At 40.2% G+C, this 20,213-nt stretch overlaps 1 non-coding gene across 1 annotated transcript; it reads left to right on the top strand.

Moving 5' to 3' along the window:
* Positions 1-14,439: 14,439 nt before the first annotated feature.
* LOC133748935 (U6 spliceosomal RNA) lies at positions 14,440-14,546 on the top strand. Its single transcript, XR_009864533.1, has one exon. It is a non-coding gene; the product is annotated as a U6 spliceosomal RNA (small nuclear RNA).
* Positions 14,547-20,213: the final 5,667 nt, after the last annotated feature.

The raw sequence follows: 20,213 nt of genomic DNA, 5'->3' as shown, positions 1-20,213 counted from the left end.
CAACTTAAAGATGGTCCAATTTAAGATTTCTTGACTATATTATAATGTGAAAAATGATGTGCATTTAGTAGGAACCAAACTTTATGTTTTGAATTTTGACTTTTCCTCATGTTATTGATATGCAAAATGACACTCTTGCAATACTGGGCAGCAGTATCAAGCCAAAGCTCCAACTCAGCCACACAATCAAAGGATAAACAACCCACATTCCACAGTGCACCCTGTGGATGAGCTATGCTTTCAGGTAGGTTACCTGTGTATTAAATACATTTTCAACTTAATGGCATTTTCATTTAGGGTGGATTTCTCAGGAAATAATCTCACCATCAATCAAGAATTATCTGTCTATGCAACCCCACTTGAAGAATGAAGGTGGACAAGAGGAGATCTGATAGAAAGTAAAAGCAGAGGCAAAGATATATTTATTTATCAATGTCTAGTGGATGGAACAAAGCAGGTAGAAATACAATGATTCAAGGACTGGAGACACACTATGCACAATAACAGAAGATATCTTCAGAATGGTGTTCTCTGGAGAAGTTCTCTGAGGAGAGGATACCTGGTGCAGCCCTTTGAAGGATGAGTGAGAATGTGTAGTTCAAGAGGAGAAGACTGATCCGATTTCTTTTGGTAAAGAACCTTCAAGGTTCTACTGTTCTCCCACTGGCAGACTTGTATTTGATGAGATTTCCCTGCCATATCCAGAAAAATTTTTCTTCCAATGAAGACAAATTTCCTAATGAAAATCTAATCATATCCCAATTTATACTATTTCCAGAAAATAAAAGCAGGCAACATAGAGATTTTTTTTTTGACAGGCAGAGTGGATAGTGAGAGAGAAAGAGAGAGAGAGAGAGAGAGAGAGAGAGAGAGAGAGAGAAAGGTCTTCCTTTTTGCCGTTGGTTCACCCTCCAATGGCTGCTGTGGCCGGCGCATCTCGCCGATCCGAAGCCAGGAGCCAGGTGCTTCTCCTGGTCTCCGATGCGGGTGCAGGGCCCAAGGACTTGGGCCATCCTCCACTGCCTTCCCGGGCCATAGCAGAGAGCTAGCCTGGAAGAGGGGCAACCGGGATAGAATCCAGCACCCCAACCGGGACTAGAACCTGGTGTGCCGGCGCTGCAAGGTGGAGTATTAGCCTGTTAAGCCTGGGCGCCGGCCTCAACATAGAGATTTAACAGAAAAATTGAGTGTAGCCCGTATCACATGGCCTCCAGCTGGAACTATTTCATTTTGTATTATCTACTGCTGCATAATTAATCTGGAGGTTAAAAATAAATAACATGAATATATTTTGTCACAATTACTGTAGATAAGAAATCTATAAAAATCTTAGTATGTAGCTTCACCATCTCTTATTCAACTATAACCAAAATGTTGTGCAGTCCTGAGATCTGATCTGAAAGTTCACCTCGGGGAGGACAGACATATTTGCAAGCAAATATGATTGTGTTCCATGTGATTTTGTTTTTTGGGCACTTTCATAATTAAGGTCACAATTCCTTCTTCCCTGTCAGTCAGAGGTCATTCTTAATTCCTTTCCTTAGGGAAGTTCATAGCCTGGCAGCTTGATTCATCAGAAGCCATCCATGGAGAGTTGACTTGGAGTGTCTGCTTGAAAGATGAACATTATCGCCTCATGGAACACAATCTCAAAGTGGCATCCCTTCAATTTCTCGATATTCTCCTGTTCAGGAGCAAGTCAAACTCCCCACTCACATTCATGCGGAGGGGATTACATAGGAGCATAAAATAGCAGATAGGGACTTTGGCAATCAACTTAAGTATACACTTAATAAGCATAAAATCCCTTCAGTTTCTTCAAGAATATATGGATTTCTTTCTTTCTTTCTTTCTTTCTTTCTTTCTTTCTTTCTTTCTTTCTTTCTTTCTTTCTTTCTTTCTTTCTTTTTTGCCAGGCAGAGTTAGACAGAGAGTTATAGACAGTGAGAGAGAGACAGAGAGAAAGGTCTTCCTTCCGTTGTTTCACTCCCCTAATAGCTGCCACGGCCGGCGGTGCGCTGATCCGAAGCCAGGAAGCAGGTACTTCCTCCCGGTCTCCCATGCGGGTGCAGGGACCCAAGCACCTGGGCCATCCTCCACTGCCCTCCCGGGCCATGGCATAGAGCTAGACTGGAAGAGGAGCAACTGGGACTAGTACCCAGCACCCCAACCGGGACTAGAACCTGGGGTGCCAGCGCTGCAGGCAGAGGATTAGCCAAGTGAACCACGGCACTGGCCCAAGAATATATGAATTTCTAAAGTTCAGTAGGGTGAAAGTTGCAAAAAAATTAAAAAATAGAAGAGAGAAGGAGATATTTCTGCATTTTTGCTTGATGACACCTTTGATCATCTTTTTTATTTATATATATGTATATCATAACATCTTATATCATGAATTATTACATTAGAATAATGCTCTGTGGCACAGTGGGTTAAAGCCCTGGCCTGAAGTGCTGGCATCCCATATGGGTGCTGATTCTAGTCCGGTCTGCTCCTCTTCTGATCCAGCTCTCTGCTATGGCCTGGGAAAGCAGTGGAAGATGGCCCACATCCTTGGGCTCCTGCACCCACGTGGGAGACCCAGAAGAAGTTCCTGGCTCCTGGCTTCAGATTGGTGCAGCTCCGGCCATTGTGGCCATCTAGGGAATGAACCAGCAGAGGGAAGACCTCTCTCTCTGTCTCTACCTCTCTCTGTAACTCTTTCAAATAAATAAAATAAATCTTAAAAAAAAAAAGAAAGTAAGAATTCTGGATTTGGGAAGTTACAGTGTGCCAAATGTCCAATGTTCCCCCATTTCACTCCTAATTTTATATGTGGTTGCTAATGTTATTGCATTTTATTCAGGATTAGCAGAGTTCTGCATCTAGGGAAGGATGATTTCAAACAGTGCCATCCAAGCTGGACTTTAGAGTAAGCCGATCATATGTGGCAATTCCAGTGCTCCAATTCATACAATCTCAGTGATTCATCTGTGAAATAAAGTTAATAGTATCTCATAGTATTTTGCAAGTGTGTACTAATGTAAAGGCAAAAGAAGTACTTTGCACAGAGTCTGGCATCTGATAAATAGTTGATACAAATTAACTTGCATTATCAACCCAATTCACGTGGTAGTAAGATGCTGGACAAATAAATAAATGCTGAAGTCAATTCTGCCGAGCTGTGCTCTTTCTGCTACATCATCTCCAATAAGTTTCAGAGGTGGTTTAACTCAAAATAAGTGAGGGTCAAAGCATTAAAGTGGCATTTGTGATAATCATACACAGAATGGGAAATGGACTTGATTTACCTAAATCTGGAGCAGTGTTCTCCAATGTAAGCCTTCATTGTGAAGGCTTCATTGGCTTGTGAATGCACAGATTGCTGAATCCCACTCCCAAAGTCTCTGCTTCTGTGTGCTTGGGGTGACTGGGGTCCAGGAACTTGTATTTTTAACAAGTACTCCTGTGATGTTGCTGCTGTTGGTGTGGGCCCTGCAGTTTGAGAACCCCTGATGCAGGCAATTCAAGCCATTGCTTGGTGCTCCACCTATTGTGCAAATGGGAACCGGATTCTCATTTTATGCATCCTGTTAAAACTTTAAGCAGATGTGGCTTATGTGGACTGTTTCATAATGCGGGTGCTATGCAGAGTTATTTTTGTCTGTTAGTATGAATGTTCCAAGCTGGCAGTATCAACTCACCTTGCTATGCTGTGGGCGGCGCATCTTGGTCTTGTGCAAACTTAGTAAATGTATATTAGAGAAGTGCTGCGTGTTTGCTCTACGTCCGTTGAACAAGCCAGTGGCCGATAAATGTCATGTGAGTAAAAACCCTGTGATCAGTCTTAACCTGCTTATACAATAGGATTCGATTGAAATTGGGTATAATTTGCAGAAAGATTAATTTCTTATATCTCTGTGGAAAATAAGTCAGATGTACTTACATTTGGCTCCTATTCAATACGCTACTGCGAGAACTCCAGGTTCCTCCTCTGACACCCAAATGTCACTCCAGACAGTCCTCTGCTGTACACTAACACATTGTACACATGGAGTCCACACGCTGCATAGCCAAATGCCTCCTTTCTCAGCAGCACATGTTTCTTTTCCTTACACTATAACCGCTGTCTAGCAATGGTTTAAAAGGCTCTCATTACCTGAGGAAGGAAATCCTTATTTAACAGTTAAAAAAGTCATTAAAAATGTATGATTCTCAGTTGAGGAGAGAGGTTTACATTTTCTTTTCTGTTGTTCTATTTTTGATACTGCATGAAGAAGTTAGGTATTATGATGACCAATTATAAAGTCAGAGAGCAAGAGCCCTTCTAGAGGAAATTGTTTCAGAGTTTTTAACAATTATAAAGCATTCTATTTGCAAATTACTTTCCTGTACTTTTAGAAGGAATAACCATAAAAAGTTGCCATAAACACTGATACCTAACTAGAGGTTAAGATTTACACTATTTTATTTTTAGTAAATATATATATATATATACATACATATACACACAACTATATATCCTTATTTTTGTCAGAATATAGGAGAAAAGGAATGATAAAAAGAAAATAAAAATAAAAGCGATTTATATAAAAGTTATGTCTGCTTTATTTACTATCTCAGACCCAGGTCCCAGCAAATAGTTAGAAAATAGTGAAATATGAAGAAATATATGTTGGAAGAAATGAGAAATAAATCGATGATTGTAGACTATGAGATGCAAGATGAAAAATTCTTCTTGAACACTTTGAAAAAAAGTTTATATCTTTATTAGTTTATGTAGTATTTTTTTTCATCATATTCTTCCTTGCACTTGCTACTGTTTTTTTACCGTCTGCTAAACAATTGCTGGGCACTGGAAAAATTCAGTGAGCAGAGGCACAAGGGTGCTGACCCTCCTGGAGTTAGTGGCTTAGGGTGAGGCACAAAATCTAGGAGTCATCAAATATATTGACTACAGTGAAATGAGCATTTGTACAGCATGAGGGGTGGAGATTCGGTCAGCAAGGTCAAAGAAAGTGCTCCTGAACAGCCAACCAAAGGAAGAGCAAGAGTTAATGAGGCAATGAGAGGGCACAGTGACCATTACAGAGGGAATGAGACCGGCAAAGGCTTACTGAGGGAGTGGGCATGATCCTTCAAAGACCAATACAATTTTCCTGTCTAGTTTTGTGTAAAGTCAACTCTGCCATGGCACCTACTGTGATCATAAAAGGATAAAAGTTAGTGTGGTCTCCTTATTAATTTCATAAATCACATAAGCTGAGGATTTTTTCTCCATTGTAGCATAGAGCACCATGTGCCCTGGAAGTCACACCCTGTATTAGGTGAGAAGGTGACTTGTGTCTGCACCTGTCTAGCTCTTTCACAGTCTACAGTTGCTGGCTAAGCTAGTGAAGTATATAAATATACAGTATTTGGGAGCTAAACCTTTAATCTCACACGTCTGCATAGCAAACACTCTCAGGAAATGTCATGTAAAACCCCCTCCTTAGACAGCTTGATTTATCTTCTCTGCTAAGGAGCTAGTGTGGAAGCAACCACTAATGACAGCATATTGGTGACTGTCCACATGGTGCTTATAATGGCCAGCATGCAAACCTCCAGACCACTGCTATTGACCTGATCAAAGCCATGGGTACCACCGGGAGGCTGTGCTTGCACTTCTATTCCATAAATTTAGCAGACCAAGAAGTTTATTACTACCCTGAGACAGGCTGATGATGGAATGGCTGGTTGAGTTAGTGCCTCAGCTTTTCGATCTATTTCAATCACTGTTGGAGGAACCTAGGCTGTGTAATGTGTCCATTTTTATTCAGTGCATGTTACTAAGACCATATAATAATGCTCCTCGAAGACAGGACGTTGGGCTTTTAGCAAAATCTCAAAGGACTTCTAAGATTGGTCTGGGGAACAGGGCATGAGGTATGAGCATTAACTCAAGATTCTTTCAGAGAAATGCAAGCTAATCAAGAGGCTTTGAGAATATAGCAGCTGGTTAGAACATAGCTGCACTTCAGATCCTATTGTTTCAGACATTTTAAGTGGAATTTCAGTGTAATACAAAGTTACCAAGGATCCTAGTGATAGCCAGTTTAATTCAAGTCAAATCATCTTACATTTAGAAACCCTGCAAAATCTCTGTGAATTTGTATAATCAGATATAATTGTGCAACTTCTAACCTCCAGTTTTATTTCAATACATTAACACTGAACATGAGAGAAGAAGGAAAACTATTAGGACATGAAAGTATAGAACAGTGGCTAAGAGTGTAGGTTCTGGAGAGAACCTGTCTGTGTCTAAATTAAGATTGTGCCACTTGCTGACCTGGTAACACTGGAAAGTTTGATAATTCCCTAAAACTCAGTCTCAGTATCTATCAATTCTGTCTTCACAGAATGAAATATGGCACATAAAGGCTTACCACAATTCCCAGCAAAATCTTAGTGTCCATCATCATAAGATGAAATGTGACTTGTTAAGTTGATCCTATGAGCTCTACCACAGTGTGAAAACCTACTTCTGTTTGTGAACGGGGAAGAAAGGTAAGAGATGCCAGCTACCGTGAATGTCTGGTTCATCCATGACAGGTAATGTAAACCATTCAGGCATCCTGCTGTACAGATTTACCAGTGTAAGACCATGTACTGCACATCCTGTAGCTATTGAAAATGCAGTTATTGGCCGGCGCCAAGGCTCAATAGGCTAATCCTCTGCCTGCAACGCCAGCACACTGGGTTCTAGTACCGGTCAGGGCGCTCGATTCTGTCCCGGTTGCCTCTCTTCCAGGCCAGCTCTCTGCTGCAGCCAGGGAGTGCAGTGGAGGATGGCCCAAGTGCTTGGGCCCTGTACCTGCATGGGAGACCAGGAGAAGCACCTGGCTCCTGGCTTTGGATCAGCGCGGTGTGCCGGCCGCAACGGCCATTGGAGGGTGAACCAATGGCAAAGGAAGACCTTTCTCTCTGTCTCTCTCTCTCACTGTCCACTCTGCTTGTTAAAAAAAATGCAGTTATTAAAGGGTGCTGAGTCGGGGGAGAAGGGGATCCAGATTTATATGTTAGAAAGATTGATATGACAGCCTAAGGAATGTGGTGTGTCCTGACTGCCACAGGGCTAAGCCTATCACAGAAATTGGTGTGCAAATTCTTACATTGAGAATCTGATCCAAGGTAATGGAAATGGGGATTAGAAGTGTATTTATGTTAAAATCATAGAATCCTTTAGATTTGATGTGCACTAGCTTTGGAAAATTTGAAAGACTTGGAAGAATAAGTTTTCTGTTGTCCCAGGTTCAGCTTTTCATTTTCTGTTGCCCGTAACCTGATTCTTTTTTTTTTTTTTTTTTGGACAGGCAGAGTTAGATATAGAGAGAGAGACAGAGAGAAAGGTCTTCCTTTTTCCATTGGTTCACCCCCCAAGTAGCTGCTACGGCACCAATCCAAAGCCAGGAGCCAGGTGCTTCCTCCTGGTCTCCCATGCGGGTGCAGGGCCCAAGGACTTGGGTCATCCTCCACTGCACCCCTGGGCCACAGCAGAGAGCTGGACTGGAAGAGGAGCAACCGGGACAGAATCTGGTGCCCCAATTGGGTCTAGAACCCGGGGTGCTGGCGCCGCAGGCGGAGGATTAGCCTGGTGAGCCGAGGCGCTGGCCCCTGATTCTTTTTAATGCTTATGCACTTTCATGTATCCTGCATATCTTGTGTACTCATTGATCTTCTCCACCTACAATACATAAAACAGAAATAAATGTGTTGTTAATTTCTCAGTGCAAGACTGATATATAGGGGATATACACATAGTAGGATATATATTGTAGGATACATATATATATATATATATATATAGAGAGAGAGAGAGAGAGAGAGAGAGAGAGACATGACCAAATCACAGAGAAGTAGAGATCCTCTTGTGTTCAGTAAATTTCAATTCCAAACAGACACAGGATCCCTGGTGGAGCATGGTGGACATTTCTTCCACTCTAGGAAATCTAAAAGAACTGTAATACTCTCTCTTGGGAGTTCATACCAGTAATATTCTTTAAGATCAGGGCTCAGAATAGAAAGGCTGAGCTAGATCATCTTGTTGAGTTGCAAACAATTACATTAAAGGACTCAAGAAATGCATCTCCGTTTCTGTTCCAAACTAGGAAGTATAAAGCCAAAAGATTTGAAAGAAGTAGCATTTGTCACAAGGTCTGTACATACGGGTGAAAATGCCTAACACGACCTTTAGAGGCTACAAGGTTGGTCCCCCGAGAGCACCAGTCCATCTGGCCATCAATAGCCTCCTGCGTATTTCCCACTTCGATTCTCAGCCTCACCAGGTGCTGACATCCTGGGTGTTAGTCCTTTCTGGTCTCTTTCCCCGCACAGTCTTCATCTGGAAATCTTCTCTTCAGTTTGCACATGGCGCCTTGTCTTAAAGCAGGAGGATGTGCTATGGCTGCTCTTCCAAATCAGCCTCCTGTTCTGAGGGAACAGTCATTATTTCAATGAAATCTATTTTTTTTTTCTCCAGGATATGTCTTGGGTTATAATTACACAGAATTTGCTATTGGCTTTTTTTACCCCCCTAGACCAAAACTACATGGAAGCAGGTTCTGGATTTGCTTTTGCTTACCAAAATCTGCATTTTTGCTTATCAACGTCTGCACTTTTGCTTTATAAAATCTTGAGATATTTTAAATGCTGACTCTCCTGAATGAAAGGATGGATACATAGTCCAAATAGCCTTTGTCAACCTTACTAAGTTACAGATACTGGACTGGACTGTGAAACATGAACTATGATGTATTAGAGAGTGATCCCTTATCCAGATCTCTGTGTTGCTTTCCACATGGTACATTCCACAAGAAGTACACACAGAATTCACAAAGGCAGTCCTCATCTTGGAGATATTTCCATTCTCAAGTCTTTGACATTTTATTTATGAAAACCACATGGTTCAGCAAATGTTGAAATACAGATCAAATGCCATAAGGAAGGAAACAAATTTAAAAGGCCCTGTATTGTGAATCTCTATATTTGCTTTTGGTTTATGTTCACTGATAGAAAAATAAACACAACCAAAAGGAGCCTATTAGACCTCCTCCCAAATTTTATTTCTCAAACCCTTTTAAGTATCTCAGAAGTGCCTGAGGTGGTAAGACCTTTAAAAACCTCACAAAGGGGACTGGCACTGTGGCAGCGCTGGCATCCCATATGGGCGCTGGTTCATGTCCTGGCTACTGCACTTCCATTCCAGCTCTCTGCTATGGCCTAGGGAAGCAGTAGAAGATGGTCCAAGTCTTTGGATCCCTGCACCTGCATGGGAGACCCAGAAGGAGCTCCTGACTCCTGGCTTCAGATCAGCGCAGCTCCGACCTTTGCAGCCAGTTGGGGAGTGAACCAGTAGATGGAAGACCTCTCTCTCTCTTTCTCTCTCTCTCTCTCTTTCTGCCTCTTCTCCCTTTGTGTAACTCTGACTTTCAAATAAATAAATAAATCTTTAAAAAAAAAAACTTCACAAAGATGTATTCCATATGCTAATGGCCAAAACAGTAACTGGTAGGCAGAGAAAAAGATAAAGAGTTTTGCTCAGAAAAGTATAAGGCTGTATGAAACACATAAGGAAAACCGAGCGGTAACTCCCATTTCCTGTGGAACTCACTTGCTCATATTTGGGAAGTCATATCCTGTTCCCTATCTATTGGTTCAGTTCAAACTTTTAGATGCTTGCCACATACTAATCTTTTGATCAAGCCTGAGAGAAGAGGTTATTAGGCAAGGTGTTCAGCCACAAGTTTGTACTAAATTGAAGGGAGGGAAGTTTCACCAAAACACTTCTAATAAAAGGTGATCATGACTATGACACTGACAGATTTTCAATATTTTGGAATTGCAGAGAAGAAAACATTGAAAGCAGTGAGGTTCAGCATTTGTAGTTTCTTCCACCTTTTTCTCTTTTCACCAAAGAAATTAGTATCAAAGCAAACAAAGTAACATTCATTACATCGTTTTCTCTCATTGAAATCAGACTCAGTTGACAGGGTTTGAAACAGGACGTGGTTATCACTTAGCTTTCAGGTCATGGCATTTTAAGTTTGAAAGTAGCCTGTAGGGAAAAGGCAGTACTCTGCCACTTTTTTTGGGTTGTCATATCTAGGGGCTCAAGACTGTTGTTGACTTAAGAAATTCCCTAATTTCTGCAGGGATGACAAATGCTTTTTTCTACCATGCACACAAAGCTCAAGCATCTGTGATTTTTGACCATACAAGGGAGAGGGTTTCTATGAGATGACAGGCTTATGTCGATGTAGACTTGGCAGGGGAAACTTCTTTATCACACTAAGGGTTAAGTGCAATGTCCGCCACAGTAGAGAAATGAAGGTCTGTTTCCCGGGGGGCACTGAGGAGCTGGCCTGGTCATTCAGGGAATGAGAAAATGAGGGTTCCATTTAGCTGGGCATCCGTCTTCAGGGACATAGGTCAGTGGAGATGGAATAGAATAAAACCAGACAGAGGCACTGGTGGATTTCTCCCACTGTTTCACAAGTGACCTCATTTGACTCTCCTCCCTGCTGCTGATGTGTGCTTCCCTTTAAAATTACACACAGCGCTAAACAAGTGGGTCTCTTCAGAGTCACTTAGCAGAACTAATCAGCACAGCAGCCTGGCTTCAAAATGAAGGGCCCATTCCACAGCGCAGAAGCATGATGGCTTTCGAATCCTCCATCAGAGTTGGGGTCACCTGCAACTCTGAAGGAATTGGTGCTCTGTGCCTTCATTCAAGGCAAAAAATTGTACCCCTGTCACAGTGAAATCTCTTTCTTCCACCTTAAAACTCATTTCCTTTCAGAAAAGAATGCTTTACTTCCACACTTTTCACATGCTAGCTAGCCCACATCCATAAAAAAGTTAACATCAAATGGAATGCCACCAGGGGAAGTGGTTCTTGTCAAGGGCAAATTGCTAGGTAGTAAGAAGCTGGCTAGCAAGGAGCTCAGGTTTAAAACACCTTCATTTGAGAACTGAATCTCATTCTAATTAATGGCAGAATGGAGCTGTTCAGCTCTCCACCCATAGTAATGAGGGTTTATAAGCCGGTTATGATGGCTGAGGCATGGCATCGAAAATGAAAGGCAGTGTAGCAAACAGTTTTCGCTTTGATTTGCAAACATTGAATTTAGTTCTATTAAAAGGAGATTGCTAAGCTAAATCATCCTTATTTAATACCCATTTGAGGGACTCTCCAAGATTTTTGACATCTGTCAAACTGTAACTAGAGTGTGTCAAGGATCAGATAGATAGACTATTAGCAAACCTAATTAGTTCTCCTCAAAAGGATTTAATGGGTACAAGTTCAGAACATGGTTTAAGCTGTAATCTTGTTGTATATACAAAAGCATTCCAAGTCCTTGAGGTTGTTATCCCCATTTTCTAGATGATGAATCTGAGATTCTGAAAGTTTGAGTGACACAGTGCCTGAAGTCAAAACATGATAACTCAGTAACAAGGATTGGAACCAGACTGCCTTTAGACTCTCTTGAGTCAAACAAAAGTCATCCATGGTTTTGAAGTCAATTCTCTGGCCTTTATGTATACTATGAATACCGTATCTGTCTTAATCCAAGGAATATCAGAGAAGGAAGTCTCTAGAGGAGATTTTGACTTGTGTATGAGTAGCAAGAAGAATGGGTATTAACAGTCTTGACTCACAGTTCTGATCTCTTTGAAAGATAGGGCAAGGATACAGAGGTGATAGGAAGTTCCTATCTAACTGTTGCCTGCTGATATTGTAAAACATACTTTTATTCATAAAGAAATCCTGACATTAGAATTTCCATACTTATAAGGAGTATCTAAATATACTTTATTTTCCAAATGTGTTGCTACATTGAAATTTTTGTCTTGATTTTGGTCATGAATGCAGATTAATGTGTTAACACTGTTCATCTGTGAGATTCACATGGTAGTCTCTGATTAGATTTTTATAGGCAGTTTCCAAATCAGATCCTGTCCATGCTTCTGACTGAGCACCTAGTTGTGCAAGACTAAGTATGATATGACTAAGGCATTTAGTGCTAGGCTAATTGCTCAGACTCCTTTAAATAGAGATAGTAGAAATGTAAGTTTAGCCTTGTAAAATATAGGACAACAATTTGAATTAAAATAGAGACACTGGGGCCAGCAATGTGGCATAGAGATTCAAGTATCAGGTGCTCCATTTCTGATCCAGCTCCCTGCCAATGTGCCTAGGAAAGCAGCAGAAGATGGCCCAAGCAGTTGAGCCTCTACCTCCATGTGGCAGACCCAGAAGAAGCTCCTGATTCCTGGCTTCAGATCAACCCAGCTCCAACCACTGCAGCCATTTGTGGAGTGAACCAGCAAATGGAAGATCTCTCTCTCTCTCTCTTCGTAACTCTGCTTTTCAAATAAATAAATAAAATCTTTAAAAAACAAGACACCATTAAAAATTCAAGCTCCATACCTTTAGTGCAACATATGTAAGGAAAAGATATGCCCATTAAGATTATCCATCTCCTTTACAGTCATATTATCTGTTCACATAAAGAAAAAAGGAAGTTCAGAACTACGTTGCTAAAATATTGCAGCAAATCTGTGTCTACTGAAATTTTGCTCCTATAGGGACTGTGACAATCCTGGACAGGTAAGCAAATCATCTACAAATATTTTCCTATGTTTGCTTAAGTATAAATTTAGTGATGTGATGATTCTTATGGTAGAGCCAAGGATAGCCCTTGACAACACTCTCAAGGATTCATGGTTTCTTTATTTAGTGGAGGGTTAAGCTTGTGATTATAAACTGATTTGAAAGTAGGCCGTTGTAAAAATTAAAGTAAAAATAAGAAAAGAAGGAGGAAGGATAGTGGGGGAGAGGGAGGAGGGAGAGTAGGGTGGGGATTATCATTATGCTGTAAAACCGCATATTTGAAATACATGAAATTTGTTCCCTCTATAAAAATAAAAAAGTAAAAAAAAAAAAAAGCAGATCAATAAAATGAAATCCATCCATTCCCTATGCTGTTGTAGGTATCTGATTCAAGCAACAAGGATAATTTAAAGTTCTGATTTAGTTTAATGTAGAGGCCACGTGAGAGTTTATTGGATAAACACCTTTTTACAAATACTACTGTACTTTGGGGATGATTAATGGAATGTGTAAGAATCTGTTCGAGTGAGTCTTGTTTTGTTCATTCCTTGATATGACTGACAGTAATTTGTTATCATTCTTGAGGGGAAAATGAAAATTAATCAGAACTATACTAAATTTCTCTGAGGGTTTCTCCCAAGACACACCTCGATGCAGAAGGGAAAAAAGTTCTTGACTTTTTTCTACTTTATTTCTTTTCATTTTTTAAACATCTACAATAAAGTTGTCAGAAGAATTTTCAAAGACAGGAATGCATTTTTACGGGAAAAACTGCAGCAGAAACTTCACTCGAGATTTTGTTTTAGATTTCTACAGGATAAACTATTTTTATGACTCTACAAGTTGCTATCACTTAAGTTAAAGTAGAGAGCATTTGGTTTTTGTTTCTATGTTTATAAAATAAAATAATATATATTAATGATAGAAATTAGGGAAATAATAAAAGGAAAAAGAGAAAAAAAATCATCAATATAAAAAACAATAAATTCACAAATCCTTGAAGCTTGTTGGGACCATTTTGATGGTTTCTTTCCAATCATTGTTATGAATAAACATCACATACCTATGTTTTTATTAGGCATACTGATTTTTAAGATTTCTTATCTTTGTATCTTCACTTTAAAAAACTATGTTAATGAAAAAATATTCCTCATAATAAATTACCCATAATATATTATTATTGAATATTTCAAGAGTTTTAAAATATATTTAACATAACAACACATAATCTATAATATATCAATCTATTTGCTACTATCTAATAGTATAAAAGACATCTTTCACGCAGACATTTTTCTGTATTTACTTTTGACCAGCTCCTACTGAAGGAATCACTGAAGCAGAGACCTCACTTTTACAGATCTAAATGCACACACCGAATGAAGCTTCAAATTGAATATAATTTCTGATATATAACTGATAGAATCCCCTCTTTCTCTTTGTGTCTTTTCCCTTCCTTTTTTCCTTCATTCCTTTTTTATTTCTTCCATCAGAATAAGCCATTTTCACCATTACTCATAAAATGACAATGCTATTCCATATAGAATGGCATATATTATATTCTTGAATATAATACTGTCACTAACTGTTATGTGTATAATTGAAATATCGCCATGGTACTGTGAAGCATACTTTTCAGACTGCTCCAATTTGGAATTGCCTTGAAATTCCATGGCGGGACTATTTCTGGTGTCAGCATAAATTTTATCTAAGGATGGTACTCGTGATATAGTGTGATCTCTTCTGATGAGTTCAGTTTTTCTAAAGCACAGCTTACTGAAACATAATTGTTAAATTTTTAAAAATTAGTGCTCGCTTCGGCAGCACATATACTAAAATTGGAACGATACAGAGAAGATTAGCATGGCCCCTGCGCAAGGATGACACGCAAATTTGTGAAGCGTTCCATATTTTTGGTAAATTTGACAGTAATTTTTAAATAGGTTACATCATTCCCCAAGCTTTGCATGCAATGTAATTCAGTTTATAGTCCCTGACAAATAGTAATAAGAATTAGCATAACTGAAGAAAAACATTTAATAAAATCTAAGTGATCTAAGAATTATAAACAAAGAACAAAACAACTCAAAAATGCCAAAAAGAAGGATCAGTTTTTAACCCTAAAGAGTATTTTATGACCTAAATGAAAGATCTCCGTGAGTGAGATCCCAGTGGAAAGAATGGGTCATCAAAGAAGGAGGTACCTTTCTCTGAAGGGAGGAGAGAACTTCCACTTTGACTATGACCTTGGCTAAATATGATAAGAGTCGGTGAACTCAAAAGGCTTCCATAGCCTTGGCAACTCATGACTGGAGCCTAGGCAGATTACTGATGCCATAAACAAGAGTGTCAAATTGTTAAGTCAACAACAGGAGTCACTGTGCACTTACTCCTCATGTGGGATCTCTGTCCTTAATGCGCTGTACATTGTGATTTAATGCTATAACTAGTACTCAAGCAGTATTTTTCACTTTGTGTTTCTATGTGGGTGCAAACTGTTGAAATCTTTACTTAATATATACTAAACTGATCTTCTGTATATAGGAGAAATGAAAATGAATGTTGATGTGAATGGAAGGGGAGAGGGAGCGGGTAAGGGGAGGGTTGTGGGTGGGAGGGAAGTTGTGGGGGGAAAGCCATTGTAATCCATAAGCTGAACTTTGGAAATTTATATTCATTAAATAAATGTTTTCAAAAAAGAGTATTTTAGAATGCTAAAAAACATGGAACTTATGGTTGAAGATTAGATATAAAGTTGAAGAAAGAATGTAACTTCTGCAGGAAATTACCTAGGAGACTGCTCTGTGCACATTATCAAAAAAGAAAGATATGCAACTTACTAAAAAGGAAGATATACAAGTGGCCTAATTTTCAACTGATACTGGGATGGTATAATGACATTAGTGAATCAATAATTGAGTCAAGTAGAGCTGGAATACATGATTAAACACACAGAACAGATATTTTTATCACCAGTTATGGAAAATGAAGCAATGAAAGATGACACATGTAATGTCTCAAAAGTATGAAATATCCAAAGCTAAGACTAACTAAATGTTGGAAGACATCTACAAGTTGAGACATCAGGCAACAATGGAGTAATATATAGAAAAGAAGAGAATCCTGAGAGACCTGGAGTGAAAATTCATGTTCAAGGATAAAATGGCAAGAAAGTAGAAATATGCCTGTAGGGTTCAAGGTGAACCACAGACTGACTTTGATTACAGGCAGCATCCTAGGGTGTTCCTTGATGGAAACATGCTCAAGGGTGGCAACTAATCCAACTGGTATCAAGTGTACAGCTCTTCTGTGTTTCTCTGGAACTTGAAAACCTGCCTTCCAATGGTGTTCTCTCAATCAGTGCTGGTGCCTAGAATGACTTAATACAGATGCTATCTAAGAGAGATGTGCTTTAGTGACATGGTTGTGTGCTTTCTGTGCACCCAAAATTCACAAAGTAAATCTCCCAGTCCATGTTACTAAGAGTGGGAACCTGGGGCTGGTACTGTGGCATAGTAGTTGAAGCCTCTGGCTGGGATGCCAGCATCCCAACTGGGCATCAGGTCCAGTCCCAGCTGCTTCACCTCCAGTCCAGCTCTCTGCTGATGCTTGGGAAAGCAGCATAAAATGGCCCAAGTTTTTGAGTGCACACCCAGGTAGGAGACCCAGAAGAAGTTCCCAGTTTCTGGCTTCAAAGTGGCTCAGTTCCAGCTATTGCAGCCATCTGGGGTGTGAATCACCAGGTAGAAGGTCTCTCCCTTTCTCCTTTTCCATCTCACCCTTTCTCCGTCCCTCTTTTCCCCTGTCTTCTGTCCTTCTCCCTCTCCCTCAGTCCTACTTCTTCTTTTTTGGGACTCGCCATTCAAGTAAATTATAAAGAAATAAATAAACACTTATTGAAAACAAAGACTGGGACCCTTGGGTGGTTGATGAGGCCATGAGAGCACAGAGTGAATAGCACCATTAGCATAAGGACTCAAAGCGGGCAAGGAAAGCCAAGACTCTGCAACAACAACAACAAAAAAGCCTATGCTGAGGATCTCTGTGAGACCTCAAAGGAAAGAAAGTGCCATCTAAGAAAGATATTCTCTTCTCTGAAGGGCAGAGAGAGCATCCACTTTGCTTATGGCCATGTCAAAATACTGACTTAGTCTATGTTCACAAAGGGCTTCCATAGCTTTTGCAATGCATGCCAGGATCCTCGGATGGTCAGTGATGTCATACATGGGAGTGTTAATTGCTAAAGGAACAACAGAAGTCACTGTGCACTTACTCCCTATGTAGGACCTCCGTCCCTAGTGAGTTGTACTATGAGAATCGACTGCAAATTTTTCCCTAAACTGTGCTCTATAAGTTTTGTCTACATGGATACAAACTGTTGAGGTCTTTGCTTACTATGGAGTTGGTCCTCCGTATATAAACTCAAACTAACAATGAACCATAATGAGGAGGGAGTTGGGAGAGGGAGAGGGAGATGGGATGGGAGTTGGGATGAACGAGGATGGTTTAGGGGAAAGAATCACTACATTCCTAACGTTCTATCTATGAAAAAATGCATATGTTAAATAAAAATTTAAAAAAAAATTTTAAAAATTATTTTATTTATTTGAAAGTCAGAGTTACACAGAGAGAGGATAGGCAGAGAGAGAGAGAGAGACAGAGAGAGAGAGAGAGCGAGAGAGAGGTCTTTCATTCGCTGGTTCACTCCCTGGATGGCCGCAATGGCCAGAGCTACGCCGATCCAAAGCCAGGAGCCAGGAGCTTCCTCCGGGTCTCCCACAAGGGTGCAGGGGCCCAAGGACTTGGGCCATCCTCTGCTGCCTTCCCAGGCCATAGCAGAGAGCTGGATCGGAAGAGGAGCAGCCGGGTCTTGAACCGGTGCCCATATGGGATGCCGGCGCTTCAGGCCAGGACTTCAACCCACTGTGCCACAGCGCCGACCCCATAATTGTTAAATTGATCTTGTCTTAATATTTATTTTTTGAAAGTCAGAGTTACCGTGAGAGGAGAGAAAGACACACACACATACACACACAAACACATTGAGAGAGAGAGAGAGGAGAGAGAGAGAGAGAGAGAGATCTTCCATCTGCTGGTTCACTCCTCAAATAGCTGTGTAGCCAGGGCTGGTCAGGTCAAAGCCTGTGGCCTAGAATTCCATCCAAGTCTTCCACATGTGTGACTTGGGCCATCTTCTACTGCTTTTACAGGCACATTAGCAGAGAATCAGATTGGAAGTGGAGTAGCCAGAACTTAAACTGGTGCTCATAAGGGGGCACAGGCTGTGGCTAAACCTGCTGTGCCACAACACCAAACTCTAATAGTTACATTTATTTCATTATATGTATCAGCTATTGTCTTTAGGACTTCACACGCATGATCATAATAGCCTACACAACCATGTTCTGAAAATGGCATGAGTATTTTGTTATCACATTATCTGTGAGAAAATGATAGAAGAATCAGAAAGTATGAATAATGGCCCTGGGTCATGCGATTGAGTTGATCGGTTTGGGCTGTCATAATAAAATACCACAAGCTGAGTGTTCAAACACTACAATGTCATTGTTCCTGGTCCTGGTGGTTGGAAGTCCCGGATCAAAGTGTGGTAGGGTTGGTTTCGCTTCCTGGCTTGTAGATGGTCACTTTCTTATTGTATCCTTGGATGATTTTTCTTTTATACATGTGCTCAGAATGGGGGTGGAAGGGGTTGGGAGAGGGAAAGTGCACTACCAGATCTTTTATTATAAACACTTCAATGCTATTCACTCAGTTCCCCATCCTTTTGACCTTATTTAGAGCCTATGACCGTAATTACTACCAACAGCCTGATATCTAAATACAGAAACAGCAGTAGTTTCAGGGGTATAATATTTGAATTTCAAGAATACAAAATGCAGAGCACAGCAGTAGGGAAACAATATTTCCAGCCTGGTCGATCTTGACATCTATGGCCAAGTAACAAAATACCCTAACGTTTCGTATCACAAAATAAATCCCATTTTAGTATGCTCACAATTTCATGGGTTAGGAGTTGAGGCATAGAACAATAGAAATAGCTCACTGCTTTCCCGCAGCTGGGATGGCCTGAGGAATTGAAAATGCCTAGGATAGCTCCACTAGTGCTGCTTGTTTGGGGCCTACTTCTGGCTCTCAGCTGGGTTCCCAAACCTTTACCACATTGTGTGCTTGGTTTGAAATATCCAGTGCTGGTTCATCACCTACATGTTTGATACCTGGACTGGGGTGAATATCGCAGAACTGTCCAAGCATTCCTCACTCTGTCCATCATCACGTGGCCCTTCAGATGAGTAGCCTGAGCTTCCGTACAGCAGGACTGTGTGTGTGTGTTTTGTATGTGTATGCATAAAACCCTTACGTCTTTTCACAATTGATTTGCAATCAGTTGGTCATGATGTAAAGAACTTGGCCTTCTCAGATTCTAGTATACAGTTAATTGGGCTGGTGTAGATCTCAGACTCTGTTACAAGAATGAGAATACCACAACTATAGACATTAAGTTTGTATTGATTTTTCTCCATTTTCCAAGTATGTGTGTTTGTATGCGTGTATATACTTTCCATATAATCTTTTATAAATTATAATACATGTCTTTTTTATTTTAAAAGATTTATTTATCTGTTTATCTGTAGGGCAGAATGATGGAGAATAGGCAAGATGGAGCAGTGGGATGTATGCTCCATCCACTGGGTCACTGATCAAATGGGTGCAAGAGCCAGGTCTGGGCCAGGCCAAAGCCAGGAATGAGGAATCCATGCTAGTTTCCCATGTGGATGGAAGGGACTCAAACACTCGGGCCATCATTTGCTGCCTTGCCAGGCACATTAGCAGGGAGTTAGATAGGAAGAGGAGCAGCCAGGACCAGACTAGAATTCTGACATGTATTTTATTTATATTTATATATTTACTACTATGAATGTGATTTCACTGTTCTTTTGTGTGAGAGTTTTATCTCTCTCATTTTTCTAGTGTCAGCTTTTGGAAGCTTCCTAGAACAAATTGGATAGTTTCCCACTGCAAATAACTTCTTTGATTAAATTCTTTCGACATATTAAATTGACACGTTAATTTTGGTGACTATTTTACTGATCACAAATTGCTTTAGTCAGAAGGTCAATTAGTAGAAAAATAGAATCTGTAAAATATTTAAATGTACAGCTAATGGGCTGGGGAATATGTGCTTAGAAACAGACACAGGCGGTATCTCTTGCATATAAACATCTCACCGTGGAAGGAGAGTTTATATATTTGTTGTTGATTGTATAAGAGGGAAAAAAAAATCAATGCTATTCAGTTCTGAAGGGACATTGGTCACACAAGCCTTATTTGAAGAGATAGCAAGTTAGACTAAACACCAGCTGAATACAAATACCCTATTTACCATGTATATCAGAAATTAACAGCTTTTAGACTTTTCATAACAATAGTATAACTGGCTTGCACTTAACGAACCTAAGGAAAGAAGAATTAAATCCAAGCTCAAATTTACTTGTTCAGCAAGCATTTAGAGAGTGATGATTATGAAGTCAGGTAGGGAGCTAGGAGCTGGGTCATAGGCATC

This window comes from Lepus europaeus, chromosome 19 (genome assembly GCF_033115175.1).
Source record: "Lepus europaeus isolate LE1 chromosome 19, mLepTim1.pri, whole genome shotgun sequence".
NCBI lineage: Eukaryota > Metazoa > Chordata > Mammalia > Lagomorpha > Leporidae > Lepus > Lepus europaeus.
This window is presented reverse-complemented; position numbering and strand designations above follow the sequence as displayed.